Raw genomic sequence first — 16,610 nt, 5'->3', positions numbered from 1 at the left:
AGAGAGAGAGAGAGAGAGAGAGAGAGAGAGAGAGAGAGAGAGAGACACACACACACACACACACGCACACACTAAACCCTGGTTTTCATAAAATCTTTAACAGACGCAGATAGACGATGTCACAAGTTTCCCGATTCGTCGCTGATCCGACATTGAGTCTGTGTGAATATGCATCGGTGGGCAACGTATCACATATTTTATGAAAACCAGGCTTTACCAAATTTTTTTTTGGAAACAGAAGCACGTAATCGCAGGACACATGGAAGTGTATATGTCACAACATGTTTTCATTTATGATGTTCTGTTGACAGTGTTTGTAAACATAGCATGCATATATTGTCCACTGCAGTGTTACATATGACACGTACTTGTATATACTATTATTATTACCCACGTAGTTTACAATAAACTGTTATATAATAACGTATTATTTAAAAATTATCTTTATGGCATGTGTCATAACAATATTGTTACAACATTGTTGTGACGCCATTAGTGTATTAGAAAATGATTGTTAATTTAAAACATGCCAATGCTAGTATATGATAATATCTGATGAAGTATTCAATTGATATCAGCGAGAGAGAGAGAGAGAGAGAGAGAGAGAGAGAGAGAGAGAGAGAGAGAGAGAGAGAGAGAGAGAGAGAGAGAGAGAGAGAGAGAGAGAGAGAGAGAGAGAGAGAGTATTTATGTCAGATAAGTGTTATCCTTAATAAACATAAACAAGTTTTATCACGGAAACTATTTATCACACCTATAACTCTTCGGAATATAATACAGCCCCATCTCTGCTAGCTTACTATTGCTGGTGGATAAATTTCATATAACACACACGCTCATATAATAACCTTTTATATCCTTCAGATCACATATAAATCACATATTCCATTTTGGGGGGATATCAAATCATATATGCTCTTCCATTCCGAGTGAGAAATGAAAATTATATACATTTTTATACAATAAACATGTATACAGTTATGATGGTGTATTTAGTACTATTGTTATTATTGTTATTATTATAACCATATGAAACAGGTATGGATTTAGGGGGAGGGGTGACGTAAATTTATATTGTTCCCCTCTCAGATTTACATATAGTATTAATATTCCAGGCACTACATGCCTCAAGGTATAATAATATAGGGTCTTCATCAGAAAAGGAACTTGTGAACTAAATTTCTGGAGGGAAGGGGCACCACTACCCCCTTGTTCCACGTTAGTGACGGCTCTTCTAAGTTCTTATAAGTCATATCTAGTGGGCCGCAAACAAGGAAGTCCAGACGTCCCACAAATGTTTTTACTATAAAACGGGTCTGTGCTGGCTTCATGCATGATTTTATTATATTTATTTTATTAACTGCCCTGATTTCCAAGATTAACCAACCAGACTTTGTGTGATAGCTCTTTGGTTCACGCATATACAATATACATGTACTACTACAAGTCAATTAAAAGTGCAAGGTCATAGCCTAACCGGCTGTCCTATATACACCAACAAAACACCATGCTGTCGAGAGATTTAAACTGCTTATAAAAGAATGCACGGGAACCTGTTTTCAAAACGCACGCACTGCACTCGTAAATACAATTTGCGTATTTAGGGTGGCTAAGTTGATTTAGAAAACGTGAACCGGGCAGCCCATGCGGTTAGGAAGTCTCGCCGACGATAATGGATCAGCTGATCGCAAATCTCTATTAATAAAGGCTATTGCGAAAGGTCGCGGATATGGCAATAGGAAAACAATATATATATGTAGGAAGAAAGCATGCTTATTTTCACTCCATGCAGTTAATGGTACCCACACCGAACGTGAGCTGAGAGAATAAGAATCAAACGTACTCACTGTCAACTGCAGAAACCGTGGTTATCTATCCGCAACCGTGTTAAAACCGACCGAATCCACTCGGTCTAAATAGCAGTTTGTCCCCATGGTTGACCTGCATTCGGCCTTCACCGAGATGCGTATTGACCTGAGAAGGTTTTACTTCGTGGGTTGCTTCCCATCACAGTGATTTGCCAGCCGGTGCAGGGAGTTCGGGGTCGTGTCGTTGTTTATTATGACGTTGTTATGAGTTTGTATTTTAGGCTTTACAGAATTATGGTAAATCAACTAAGTCTTAAGCTGGAGATATTGATCATGGCGTGTACTGTTAGCGATGTCTAGGGAGGGTAGGGGGCGCAGGAGCGGATTCACGATTATTCTAGGGGGAAGCGCACATCTTAAAAAAGTAACGACAATTGAATCATTTATTTATTTGTTTGTTTGTTTGTTTATTTATTTATCTATTTATTTATTACCAACTTTTATTTAGGGCCTATTTATCTATTTATTTATTTATTTATTGTCGACATTTAATTATTTATTTAATACCAACATGGTTTGCAATACATTTATAGGCGTCGGAAGATGCCGGTAACTGTTTATTTATTTATTTATTTATTTATTACCTACATGGTTTGCAATACATAGGCGTCGGAAGATGCCGGCAACTGGTGGTGTTTATTAATATTTTTATTTATTTATTTATTTATTTATTACCGCTCCGCAAGGCTCATTGGGTAGGTGTAAACCACTTGCACCGACCAGTGATCCATAACTGGTTCAACAAAGGCCATGGTTTGTGCTATCCTGCCTGTGGGAAGCGCAAATAAAAGATATCTTGCTGCCTGTCGTAAACGAGTAGCCTATGTGGCGACAGCGGGTTTCCTCTAAAAAAAAAGACCAGTGTCAGAATGACCATATGTTTGACGTCCAATAGCCGATGATAAGATAAAAAATCAATGTGCTCTAGTGGCGTCGTTAAATAAAAAAATTACCTAACTGGTATGCAATACATATAGACATCTGAAGATGCCGGTAACTGGGGATGGGGATGTGTGTGTGTGTGGGGGGGGGGGGGGGGGGGTGATCACTAAATATGAGGTCACACACACAGACACGCACACAAACACAAACAGAGAGAGAGAGAGAGAGAGAGAGAGAGAGAGAGAGAGAGAGAGAGAGAGAGAGAGAGAGAGAGAGATTTATAATCAGCGCTAGTCGTATTAAAATAATTTTTACAAAAATGGATAACTACATTTGTGTAAACTGTCGGGAGTAAAGAACACATTAATTAAACTGGGAGCTTCAGACGTCTATACAAACGATAAAATAAAGGAACTCTCCTGATATTTATAGACGTTTGCTAAAGATTACCGACCAACTGAGACTTTTTAACGACTATAGTTATAGAGGCCTATTAAATATACATGTATATATATATATATATATATATATATATATATATATATATATATATATATATATATATCTCTCTCTCTGTTGAATGCTCTCTTCTCTCTTATTCTTTCTCTCTTCTCTCTTATTCTCTCTCTCTCTCTCTCTCTCTCTCTCTCTCTCTCTCTCTCTCTCTCTCATATATATATGCATTTTACCATAAACAAGACCACTGTCTATGGACCCATATATATATATATATATATATATATATATATATATATATATATATATATATATATATATATATATATATATATATATGGACTGTAAATTAAAAGTGTTTCTGATCGTCGTAGTGTTTCTACTAGGTCAAACTTTCCTAATGTTTATTTTTATTTGTTTTCAAACGTACTTAATTATTGGGGGATCAGAAACATATTTAGACTACTTACAAACTGGTCAGGGAGCCACATCGATCTATCGTGCTTAAAAAGGGTTTTGCATGTCCCCAAAAGATATACTTTTTAAAATTTATCCGACGCCATATAACCGTAAATAAAATGTGTTGAGTGCGTCGTTGAATGAAACATTTCCTTCCTTTTCAAACCCAAAATATCATTAGTACTATCATTGATAAGGCTAAGCTTGAAAACCAAAGATACCTTTTCAAAACGCCATGTTTTATAGTGGCGGGAAAACAAGCAAAAGTGCAGTTCTTGACCGACCACTTTGATTGATCTGTCGTGTTAATTTCCATTTTATGCAACAATATGGGAGAAATACATACATATATATATATATATATATATATATATATATATATATATATATATATATATATATATATTGTCTTGCATTAGCAATTATGTATACTACTCAAAAGAATTTAAGGGTCAGACGATATTTTCGACATTATTTTCTGAATGTCAATTATATTAGCTAGACCATAATGTCACGCATGGTATTGTTCCATTTTGAAGAAAGTGGGTCTAAGCAACCAATAAATGAATTAAAATCCACTGTCATTGACACTGTCGACTAGTTCTAATGGCGAAAACATGCTTACATTTGCACGTAAATTAGGGCGAAAGCGAAAGGTCTGCTAAGTGCCCATAACTTGCTTTTTCACAAAGCGCTTCATTTGCACGCTTTGCACGTGTATTCCATGTTCCCAATGCTGAATTTCCGTATAATTGGAGCTTGCCTTCGTGTACGGTGCACACTCCAAATTCGACAATGGTACGACGTCAACTGACTATCGAAGATCGAGGAAGGGCTATTGCTTGGCTTCAGGATGGCAATACGCAAAGAAATGTTGCTCTGAGACTTGGTGTCAGTCAGAGTGTCGTTGGCCGACTGTGGCAACGGTACCAAGCAACGAATTCTGTTCGAAATCGTCCACGTTCGGGAAGACCCCGAAGCACTACAAATAGAGAGGACCGCTACATCACCAATATGGCTCTACGTCAACGCACAACCACTGCACGCCGATTACGTGACAATCTGCGGACTGCGACTGGAACTCGAGTGTCTGATCAAACCATACGCAATCGTCTGAGAGCCAATAATCTACGCTGCCGTCGCCAGGCTGTTCGACCACCACTCCTACCACGTCACAGAACGGCCAGACGTCACTGGTGCACACTTCGTCTGCGGTGGCAACGTGTTCAGTGGGGTCGAGTGATGTTCACTGATGAGTCCAGGTTTAGTCTCCAGTTCAACGACGGTCGGGTTCGTGTCTACAGACGTCCTGGGGAGCGCTTCGCTGACATTAACGTTAGACAACGTCACCGGTTCGGTGGTGGCAGCGTCATGGTGTGGGGCGGCATCTCTATCCACCACAGGACCCCCCTCTATGTGGTGGATGGCAATCTGAATGGAATCCGCTATCTGAATGAGATTATCCGGCCGTTGGTTCTCCCAGGCCTTCAGCAGATTGGCGGCGGGGCAGTTCTGCAGGATGACAATGCCAGACCCCACCGCGCCAGGGTGGTAACGGACTTTCTCAGACAACAAGGTATCGCCAGGATGGATTGGCCAGCATATTCGCCTGACTTGGCCCCAATAGAGAACGCCTGGGACGAATTGGGCAGGAGAGTTCGGGATAACCATGCCCCTCCGGCCAACCTTCATGATCTGGGTCAACTTCTTATGGCAGAGTGGCAGGCCATTCCCCAAGAGTTCTTCAGACGTCTGATCAACAGCATGAGGCAACGATGTGTCGAGTGTATTCGCGCCAGGGGTGGATTCACACACTATTAAACGAATGTTCTAATGTGTAAAATCCATGTTTGACAACCTTCAGCTTTGACAGCATGTCATGTGACTTTCTTGTATACAGTGACGTATATTTGTGTTTTTTTGGTAAATATGGAACAATAAATTAATTTTTGGTGTAGTTTACATCATCAATCTAATAAACTCTGAAACTTATTTGGTTATAAATTTTTGACCCTTAAATTCTTTTGAGTAGTATATATACATGTATTAAAATAGAAATATGCTTATTTTAATTACTTTTTTTAGGAAATAAATATCAAAATTGATCATTTAGACGCACATGAAATAGTTTGTATAATCTTTGTTTTCCAAAATACTCTAGGATCTTAGTCTACCGCATGTGTATACAATTTCATATGTCCTCAGTTTGACTTTGGATATTAATTCACTATGTCCCACTGTTGGAAAAGGGCGGGACGTAGCCCATTGGTAAAGCGTTTGCTTGATGCGCGGTCTGTCTGGGATCGATCCCCATCGGTGGCCCCATTGGGCTATTTCTCGCTCCAGCTAGTGCACAACGACTGGTATATCAGGCCGTGGTATGTGTTATCCTGTCTGTGGGATGGTGCATATAAAAGATCCCTTGCTACTAATCGAAAAGAGTAGCCCATGAAGTGGCGACAGTGGGTTTCCTCTCTCAATATCTATGTGGTCCTTAATAATATGTTTGACGTCATATTACCGTTTTCTTTTGAAAAAGAAAATGGTCACGCACTCTAGCTAACGTGGATAAGTCCACCATTTTGAATTCAACATATCGGCCATTCTTACAAAAAACAAACAAAAAACAAACAAAAAACAATAACAAAAAAACAACAAACAAAAAATAAAATAAAATAAAATAAAACAAAACTAAACTAAAAACAGATGCAATGAATATAATGAATAATGCAATCATAATGTACTCGTTTAATCATTGTTCACATTCCACCCCAAAATAGACGTCTATAACATCAGCAGACTGTTAAAGGTTGCACTATACCAAATAGAATACAACAGGTGACAATTTTAACGTACATGGTTAAAATAATACATGCATTATATGAACTAAACTATGACCATAAATAAGTATTTACTGAAGAAAGTTCATAGCTCAATTTTGATATAACGAAATGTTGTATGAACATGTATTGACTGGACATAATATTTTGACAAAAAATCTAAATGTATCTCGTACTTGTTTGATTAATGTTTGTTTTAATATTATATTATTATTATTATTATTATTATTATTATTATTATCTTTTATTATTATTTTAAAAAGTTATTTATTTATTTATTTATTTATATATATATTTATTACTACTATTTATTTCTTGATTCGTTTTGCATACTCCACAAACACAACATTTACATGGACAGGTGTGTGCTATTCAGTATATTTTAAAGATTAAAACGAGTTAAAATACTCCGAAAAGGTTTCATACTGATGTTATGACGTCATTCCCTGTAACAGAGTTAGGTATAATTGGAATGAATCTGATATTTGTCAGTAGGTGGTGCTCGCTGACTAACACAGTAATGGTGGCAGTGATTGGTGGCTATACACACACACACACACACACACACACACACCACACACACACACACACACACACAAAAGGATTGGGCACAAGTTATCCAACTTACGAGGCCCTCTCCTAATTACAAACATTAAATTGTACAAATAAATAAATGACGACTGCGATTTTCAATAAATAAATCAATCAGTCAATTAAATAAACCTTTGTGAAAAACGATTGAATAAACTGAAAGTCTTCTCAGACATCCCAACTAGTAAACTTTAATAACAATATAACAGTAAAAGGTAACAACAAATAAATAAATGATTCCGCACCACAAGATAACGTTTTCTTGGTCAAATCGTTCTGTCTGTTTAATGTAGTTTCTGAACATGCTCAAATATTTGTTTACTGATATCATCATTAATCGTGCCTCGACCGTTTAATATTAATTGAAGATTAATTGGTGCAAAATTGTTTAGATATGTTAAAATAATTTGTCTTTGCTGGTTATACAACTGACATTCAAAGAAATAATGATGAGTGTTTTCGGAGTAATGTCCACAGTTACATGAGGGATCCATAGTAAGACCACAACGATATAGATCTGCATTTAAAGTACTACAGGTATGTCTTAATCTGGTATGTAAAACATTTTCTTTTCGATTTCCCTATAAATAGAATGAGGGAACTTTATAAACATCCGGTGTTACTGCTTTTTTAAAAGATGAAATTCGTTCACAATTTCCGATTTCCGACTATTCCAAAGATCAATTGTTAAATGTATAAATGACATTTTTAACACATTTGTTCTAGCAAAAGGAATAGATATATCTGTTTGGTTCCTCAGACTATTGTGGACACGTTATTCAACCCTATGTGGTACGCTGCTGACTAAGAAGTCAGGAGCCATACTATTCATTATTTTGAACATAATACATAATTTTTTGGCCTTTCGGCGTTCAGATAGTTTAGCCATTCTAGTTTCTAAATGTAATGCGTTTCTAGGTGCAAACAGTGGTAGACCGGTTATTATCCTTGCTCCTTCACATTGAACCTTTTCTACATTTACAGAATCTATTACTGAGCACCCATCCCAAACTTCAGATGCATCATCAAATACTGGTGGAATACAAGTTGTCTACATTTGCATCAGTATTTGGCGATCGAAAGAGTATTTGTATTTCCTTACAACAGATATCATAGTTGAAGCTAATTTACATATATTTTGAATGTGATTTGTCCATTTTCCATAATTTGTGAAAGTTAAACCTAAATACTTATGTGTTTGTGTTATATTAATAGGGGTGATACCAAAATATAAATTGGTTACTTCCGGTTAATTGATGTTATTTTTTTGAAATACGTGTGTTTTATCAGGGTTGAAAGTGACTAACCATTGCTTTGACCATATGTGCAATTTCTGTAAATTTCATTAAGATTAGATTCAATAATCGTTATGTCATTTGATGCTGCTGTTAAACTAATGTCATCTGCAAATAATCCGGTTACACAGTTAAGTTCATCAGCAATATCATTGACGTATACTAAAAAGAGAAATGGACCGAGTACTGAACCTTGGGGTATACCGGCCGTTAGTGTATCATAGTTGGATAAAGAACCAATAATAAAAAGTCTTTGTGTTCTGTTTGATATATAATTTATCATCCTTTCAAGTAGATGTCCGGTAATACCGTAATGTTCTAGTTTATAAATCAGGCCTTTATGCCATACTGTATCGAAAGCTTTGGACATGTCGCAGAACACGGCACACAAATACTCCTTATTATCAAGCTCAAATACAATTCGTTCAAATATTTTTTTCTGACACAACTAATTAATGAAATTGGTCTATAATTTGTAGGACAACTCTTGACACCTTTTTAAATAATGGTTTTACATGAGCAATTTTCCATTCAGTAGGAAATATTGATAACAGAAGTGATTTATTAAATAATATCTGAAGTCGATATGCTACAGAATCGACGTCCTGTTTTAATAATTTGTGACTTATTTCATCGAGACCACATGCTTTATTTGGAGCCAAAGATTTAATTGTATAAACAACTTTTTGAACGGTTATATTTATCTAATTTATCCATGCATCGTTTCGCGAAATATGGCAGCATTTTATTTTCTTCATCTACCGACGAAACTGATATGAAATATTTGTTTAATACTTCCGCTTTTTCAAAGTCTGTAAAACATGAGACTGTTTTTTTTTCATTTCTTTTTTCAACGGGAGTATAATTGTTTGAGGTTTGGAAGATTTCATTAAAAGTTTCATATATTGTCAATACGTTGTTTTATTTTCGGAGCATAATTCTGCAAGTTTACTGTTTAGTGTCTTGGTATATTCTTCCTTCGCTAATTTCTTTTTTCATATTGTTTACTTTATTTATTTGGTCTTTCTTGCGTAGTCTTTCTCTAATTCTTATTTCTGTTCTTAGTATACTGTTAAACCATGGTTTATCGTTTGATCGAATAATAAACGTGCAATGAGGTATACATTCATTTATATGTTGTTGTTTTTTTAATATGCATTGAAATAGATCACAAGCTTGATCAATATTTTCGCAAGTATTAAATGCTTCTTACCATGGTTTATTTTATTTTTCATCAATTCACTTAATTTTTCGAAATTACCTTTGCTATAAAGCTATACTTCTCTTTTAAATGATGCATTATTACTTTGGAAGTTATTTAATATGAGGAAGGATCCTTCATGGTCATTGATATATGTAGAAAATGGAACAACACCGCTATCATTTGGAATCAAAATAGAATCGATTAGTGTAGCAGTGTTCCTAGTTACTCGTGTTGGCATGTTAATACCATTAAACATATTTTTAGTACGATGTGTATCACAAATACACAACAAATACAGATTTTACCATATGTCTCACAAAAAAATTTGTACCAAAATTTGTATCCATCATTCACTGTAACCAGGGGCCTAATTCACAAAGGTACCTTCGGCTCTGCTAGACAACAAAGCATCCTCTTTGCAAGTCATTTAGCATTGCACTGCGAGATCGCGAAGTAGCGAGAGTTTAGTGAATTAGGCCCCAGTTGTGTTAGTGAGCACCACCGACAGACAGATATCAGATTCGATTAGAGTAGGACATCCAGATGAAGCATTTCCAGGACATGCTTTCTAGGAAACATCTACAAACTCATTTCTGAATAGTGGACATCCATTCGAGGCATGGGATTTTTAATCCAGATACCGACTCCAAACCCTGAGTGTGTGCTCCGCAAGACTCAATGGGTAGGTGTAAAACCACTTGCACCGATCAATGATCCATAACTGGTTCAACAAAGGCCATGGTTTGTGCTATCCTGCCTGTGGGAAGCGCAAATAAAATATCCCTTGCTGCCTGTCGTAAAAGAGTAGCCTATGTGGCTACAGTGGGTTTCCTCTGAAAAACAGTGTCAGAATGATCATATGTTTGACGTCCAATAGCCGATGATAAGATAAAAAAATCAATGTGCTCTAGTGGCGTCGTTAAATAGAACAAACTTAACTTTTTTTCTTTCGCTTGAGACTGCAAATTATGATGTAATATTCAGAAGCTTTCTTTTACAATATTTTAGCGTGAAACCGATCAAATATTGACAAATGTCCAGTCGATAGACTGTCCAAACAACGAGTTTATTTACTATGTTTAACGACATCACTAGGTCGCCTTGATTTATTTATCATCAGCAGCTATTGAATGTCAAACATTTGATAATGCTGTGTCCATGCAAAGTCCATAACTTACTTACAAATATGGCGCTTTTAAAGGGACATTCCTTAGTTTTCTGCAGTGTAAGATGTTTCCAACTAATAAAATATTTCTACGATTAAACTTACATATTAAATATATTTTCTTGTTCAGAATACCAGTGTCTGTATATTCAATGTGTTTTTGGTCGTCTTAATATTTGTAAGAAGCCGAAACTGGATTTTGTCTTCAAATAATTCCGTACGTACAAAAAATATATATATATATATATATTTTAGGAAATAAAATGAAATTTAACCTAATACAAATATTAGAAAGATCAGAAACACGTTTAATATACAGCCACAAATATTTTATGCACACAAATATATTTGATATAAAATTACAATCGTTAAAAAGTCTGTTAGTCGATAACATCTTAAAACTTGCAGCAAATTTAGGAACGTCCCTTTAAAGTAAATAAATACTATGAAATAACTTGATAGAAATATGGCCAGTCAACAAGACATTTTGTTTTAATCTAAAGGTAACACTATATCAGAACACACCAGGCTGAGTCAAAGTTCGAAATGTACGTAACTAAAATAACACAGTTAATACCAGGTCCCATCCTGTCATTGGTAACAGTAATTGTTTGTTAATGTTATAGATATTTACATTGGCCAGGACTCGGCCGTAGCGGTAGCCCGGTATTTGTGGGCTACTGATTTCGTGCTCGGGCTAGCAGACGTCTAAACCAAGTAGTCCGTTGGGCTACTAGATTGTTTTTGGAACTTTCCGCTACTCCGCAATTAACAAGACGCTGAGCCCCCTAAAACCCCCATCTAAAACAACATCTTTAAATAAAAATAAATGATTTGGCTTTTTTTCTCTCTTTTTTAATTTATTAAAATTATTGGGCTATCATAGAAAAGTTACGATCAAGGCCTGATTGGGATGGAACGCGAAGAATGATGAAACATAACGAGTAACTCTTCTGTGACGGTTTTATTATTAATTTTATTATATACATAGCTATGAAATATATAGATCTACAGAAACCATAAGAGTGCTATTCGGTGAAAAGTTATAGTTTCACTGTATTTTGGTTACAGTGGAACTATAGAAATCGTATTTACTTTTTTGAACAAGTTCATGATTAAATTTTCTCCCTCGTAAATTATTCTATTTTTATTATTGAGACCAGTGTCGCTTCTCCGTGCAATTACTAATACAATATCTAAGACTAATCGAATACGAAGTTCGATTTGATTTTGATTTTGATTTGTGGTTGTTGTTGTTGTTTTTGTTGTGTTTTTTTTTTTTTTTTTTTTTTTTTGGGGGGGGGGGGGGGGGGGGGGGTCGCTTTGTCAGGTATGTTTGCACAACAGTATTATTAAATAAACGTTAATTTAATAATTAAATAAAGATATTTTTTGTAGAAATTTCTTTTAAAAAGTCTATAGTCAAGTAAAATTTCGGAAAAAGTCCCATCGGAACAAATATATCATGGCGTTACGTATTTTCGATAGAATATTAACAAAAAGCGAAAGATATTGTCAAAAATTAGGAAAGATGTTTATAATAAATGTACCATTTCATGGTTGTTTTTTCGAATAGGATTTTTATGTCAACTCGTGATGTGTCAAAACACATCACTCGTTGACATAAAAATGTATTCGAAACCCCCATAAAATAGCCTCTTTACATTACGATTCGTTTGCAATCCTATATAGCTGTTTGGCAGTACGGTTAATATGAAGAAAACCCCCCACAAAACCCACAACAACGTTGCTATCCAGATTCGGGCATTTCTTTTAATTCAGGAAAAAACCCCAGCCTGCAACCCCCCCCCCCCCCCCCTACAAAAATGGGAGCCCTTACATCTATGACCCTCTCCTTGTATCCACACTTGCAATATACAGTATGATTTAAAATTTTAAAAATCGCTCACATTCTCTCTCTCTCTGTGTCTGTCTGTCTCCGTCTCTCCCCCCTCTCTCTCTCTGTCTCTCTCTCTCTCTCTGTCTCTCTCTCTCTCTCTCTCTGTCTCTCTGTCTCTCTCTCTCTCTCTCTCTCTCTCTCTCTCTCTCTCTCTCTCTCTCTCTCTCTCTCTCTCTCTCTCTCTCTCTCTCTCTCTCATTTCGAGCACATCCAAACATGCTGGGTACCCCATTTATTTACAGAAGGTTACACATTACGTACTTACGTTGAGTTAATTTCTTGATCAACTTAGCCGGGTCTCATCGAATAACAAATTAAATATTATATACACATAAAAACATTTTTGGAACCATGGATATGATAAAAATATTGTTATCGTACATGTGTGTGATATAAAAGTTGTAATATTATTATTTAGACCAGATTAATTTAAACATGTTAATTTTACACTATTTACAACTTTAAAGGATTTCTTCGTATCACCAATATTTTAGTAACGTATCTCTTCTGTAGGGGTGATCGGGACGTAGCCCAGTGGTACAGCGCTCGCACGATGGGCGGTCAGTGTGGGATCGATCCCTGTCAGTGGGCCCATTGGGCTATTTCTCGTTCCAGCCAGTGCACCACGAGTGATATATCAAAGACCGTGGTATGTGCTACCCTGTCTGTGGGATGGTGCATATAAAAGATCTCTTGGCGACAGCGGGTTTCCTCTCTTAATATCTGTGTGGTCCTTAACCATATGTCTGACGCCATATAACCGTAAATAAAATGTGTTGAGTGCGTCGTTAAATAAAATATTTCCTTCCTTCTTCTGTAGGGCTGTTCAACTGCAGCGAATATTCAGTTTCTAGACGACTTTTAACATACAATTTCATTACATGGCTTATTTTCGTCTGACATTTTACGTGGGCTGCAATCGTTTTATTACTTTACTCAAGAGAAAACTTCCCAAGTTCCACACATTATTGCCAACTATGTGTGATATACCAAATAGAAATCCGAATGCATTTAATTTGAAACCAGAACCAAAACTATATATATTTTATTTTTTTACTGAAACATACTTTGATTCATCTGTACTTTGAACTTGTTTATCTAGTAGAAAGTTCATGACAATATAATTATATATATATAATATATACATATCTCTAGCCATGCAAGATAGGCGTATTCCACGTACCTCGGTCATAAAACGACGTGGACACAGTCTTATATGCATTTTTCCAAAATCACAAAAACGTATTTGTTCGGGTTGTTTAAATTCTTTTCAAGCATTATACTTTTGGAAATATATATATGGATGTATGATTAGCATATATATACATCCATATATATATTTACAAACTTATATAAAACATTTCCTTCCTTCTTCTGCGGGTCTGTTCAAGACGACTTTTAAAATAAAATGTCATTACATGGCTTATTTTCGTCTGACATTTTACGCATTATTGCCAGCTTTATATGATATACCAAATAGAAATCTGAATGCATTTAGGATCGGGACGTAGCCCAGTGGTAAAGCGTTCGCTTGATACGCGATCGGGCTATTGGGCAATTTTTCTCGTTCCAACCAGTGCTCCACAACTGGTGTAACAACGGCCGTGTTATGTACTATCCTGTCTGTGAGATGGCGCATATAAAAGATCCCTTGCTGCTAATCGAAAAGAGTAGCCATGAAGTGGCAACAACAGGTTTCCTCTCTCAATATCTGTGTGGTCCTTAACCATATAACTGTAAATAAAATGTGTTGAGTGCGTCGTTAAATAAAACATTTCATTCCTTCTGGATGCATTTAATTTGAAACTAGAGCCAAAACAAAAAGGTTTTGAAAAAATATAAAATCATTTTAAAATATTTTTTTTACGAAGACAAACTTTGGTTTATCTGTACTTTGAACTGATGTAATTTCCAGAAAGTTCATGACTTTATATATACTTTCCATATTCATAATGCTTGAAAGGAATTAAAACAACCGAAAAAACAAAAAACGTTTTAAGTTGCTTTAATAAATTTAGTTTTCTGGCTTTGGAAAACTGCACATAAGACTGTGTCCGCGTAAGTTTTAGCCCGAGGTCCGTATGTCTTTTGTTTTTGAAGGGGCTCGCTTGTTGGGCTATTTCTTGTAAAGCGTTCGCTTGTTGGGCTATTTCTTGTTCCAGCCAGTGCACCACGACTGGTATATCAAATACCGTGGTATGTGATGTCCCGTCTGTGGTTTGGTGCATATAAAAGATCTCTTGCTACTAATGGGGATATTATAAACAAAATTACCAATGTTTGACATCCGATAGCCGATGATTAATAAATCAATATGCTCTAGTGGTGTCGTAAAACAAAACAGCAGCCCATATTTCCCTTCCTGTTTCGAGGCTATTGGTTCTCCCTAATCCTAACCAGAGTTCCAAGCCTGGTATACCAAATTTCCTGGTATGTGCTGTCCTGCAGCTAATAAAAAAATACAACCAGAGCCCCAGGTCTGGTATACCAAATTTCCTGGCATGTGCTGTCCGCACCTAATGAAAATATACAGCTGGTTTTCTTCAGACAATACTGAATATGTTAGAATTAAGAAATGTTTGCCGTCCAGTGGCCTATGATTAAACAAAAGCGTAAAGCAGCAAGAGATACACAATTTACAATAAACAGAATACACACACACACACACACACACACACACACACACACACACACACACAGATATGTGTGTGTGTATATATATATATATATATATATATAAACTTTTAACTTTGATATAGCAGGGACGGGATTTAGCGCAATTGGCTGAGTGTTCGCTTGAGGTGCTTGCGTCGCAGGATCGAACCACCTCGGAAGATCCATTCAACTGATTTTTTTTTTCTCAATCCAACCAGTATACACAATTTTCCATAAACAGAACGGTACATACCACAGATTTTTATCTTTGATATAGAAATCGTGTGGTAATCAGACGTAAGAGATGCGGTGCGGTATACTTTAGCATGCTCATATACCACGAAGGTTTGGAGCATGTCCGCCCTAGGGTTCGGTCTCTGGAAAGCCAGGGGCTCAATCCGGGGCAGATGACGCAAGAGAGGTAGTTTCTTAATACAAATTGGCCTACAAACGAAAATAGCCTACCGAAGATAATAGTTCCGTTAATGGCGGCTCAGTCTTACTTGACTTTTCATCCCAATGAAATATTATACGCGACTGATGATGCCTGTGACATAAACGTTACAAATTTTACATTTACATTTACAAGTTCAAGTTCAAGTTGTTTTTTTGTTTGTTTTTTTAATTGCTTTAACAACTTATCAGCACGATACAATGAACAACAAAGTGATAAATATATACAGGATATGTACAGGATTATGGTGGAAAGTGATTTAGTAATAATACTAATACTAATACTACTAATAATAATATAATAATAATAATAATAATAATAATAATAATAAGTGATTTATATTATTTATTACATACAAGTCATTATTTAAGTATACTGAGAGAGATATGTATTATTAGATGGATTATTGGTTTAACACACACGTAAACGAATAGTACTATTTTGAATAAATAGTAATGTTAATATTAGCCCGAGTACTCTGACTGTAAGAGAGCTAGACGGACATTTGGACATAAACACGCTCTCATTACAGTCAGAGACCAGCCTATGTCTTTTTTTGGCAATTCCTGACTACCAAACGGTAGGCAACGAGTCCCGCTCTAATACCACAACAATCCTATGTTTGACGTCAAATACCTTTACATCAATCATTTTCGAGTTAAGTGATACAAACAAAATCCACATATTAATCACTAATACACATACTACAGAAAGAAACCCGACAGCACCCACATTCAGCTACGCTTCGTGACACTCCGTCGCAACAATTACAAAGCTCGGCGATCTATTTCGAGACTGGGCGATTCCGCCTTGTGCAGCAGTTACAGGGGTCGTCTCATAA

General features: G+C 36.1%; 1 protein-coding gene across 1 annotated transcript in view; it reads right to left on the bottom strand.

Annotated features, from left to right (window-relative positions):
• Positions 1-1,939, bottom strand: part of LOC121381310 (allatostatin-A receptor-like) — a 46,690-nt gene extending 44,751 nt beyond the window's left edge. The window contains exon 1 of the mRNA XM_041510572.1: positions 1,848-1,939. The gene's annotated coding sequence lies outside the window, so the exon portion shown is untranslated. The remainder of the gene's footprint in view (positions 1-1,847) is intronic.
• Positions 1,940-16,610: the final 14,671 nt, after the last annotated feature.

Source organism: Gigantopelta aegis, chromosome 2 (genome assembly GCF_016097555.1).
Source record: "Gigantopelta aegis isolate Gae_Host chromosome 2, Gae_host_genome, whole genome shotgun sequence".
Lineage (NCBI taxonomy): Eukaryota > Metazoa > Mollusca > Gastropoda > Neomphalida > Peltospiridae > Gigantopelta > Gigantopelta aegis.
The sequence above is the reverse complement of the archived record's forward strand: the minus strand, read 5'-3'. Positions and strand labels throughout refer to the sequence as shown.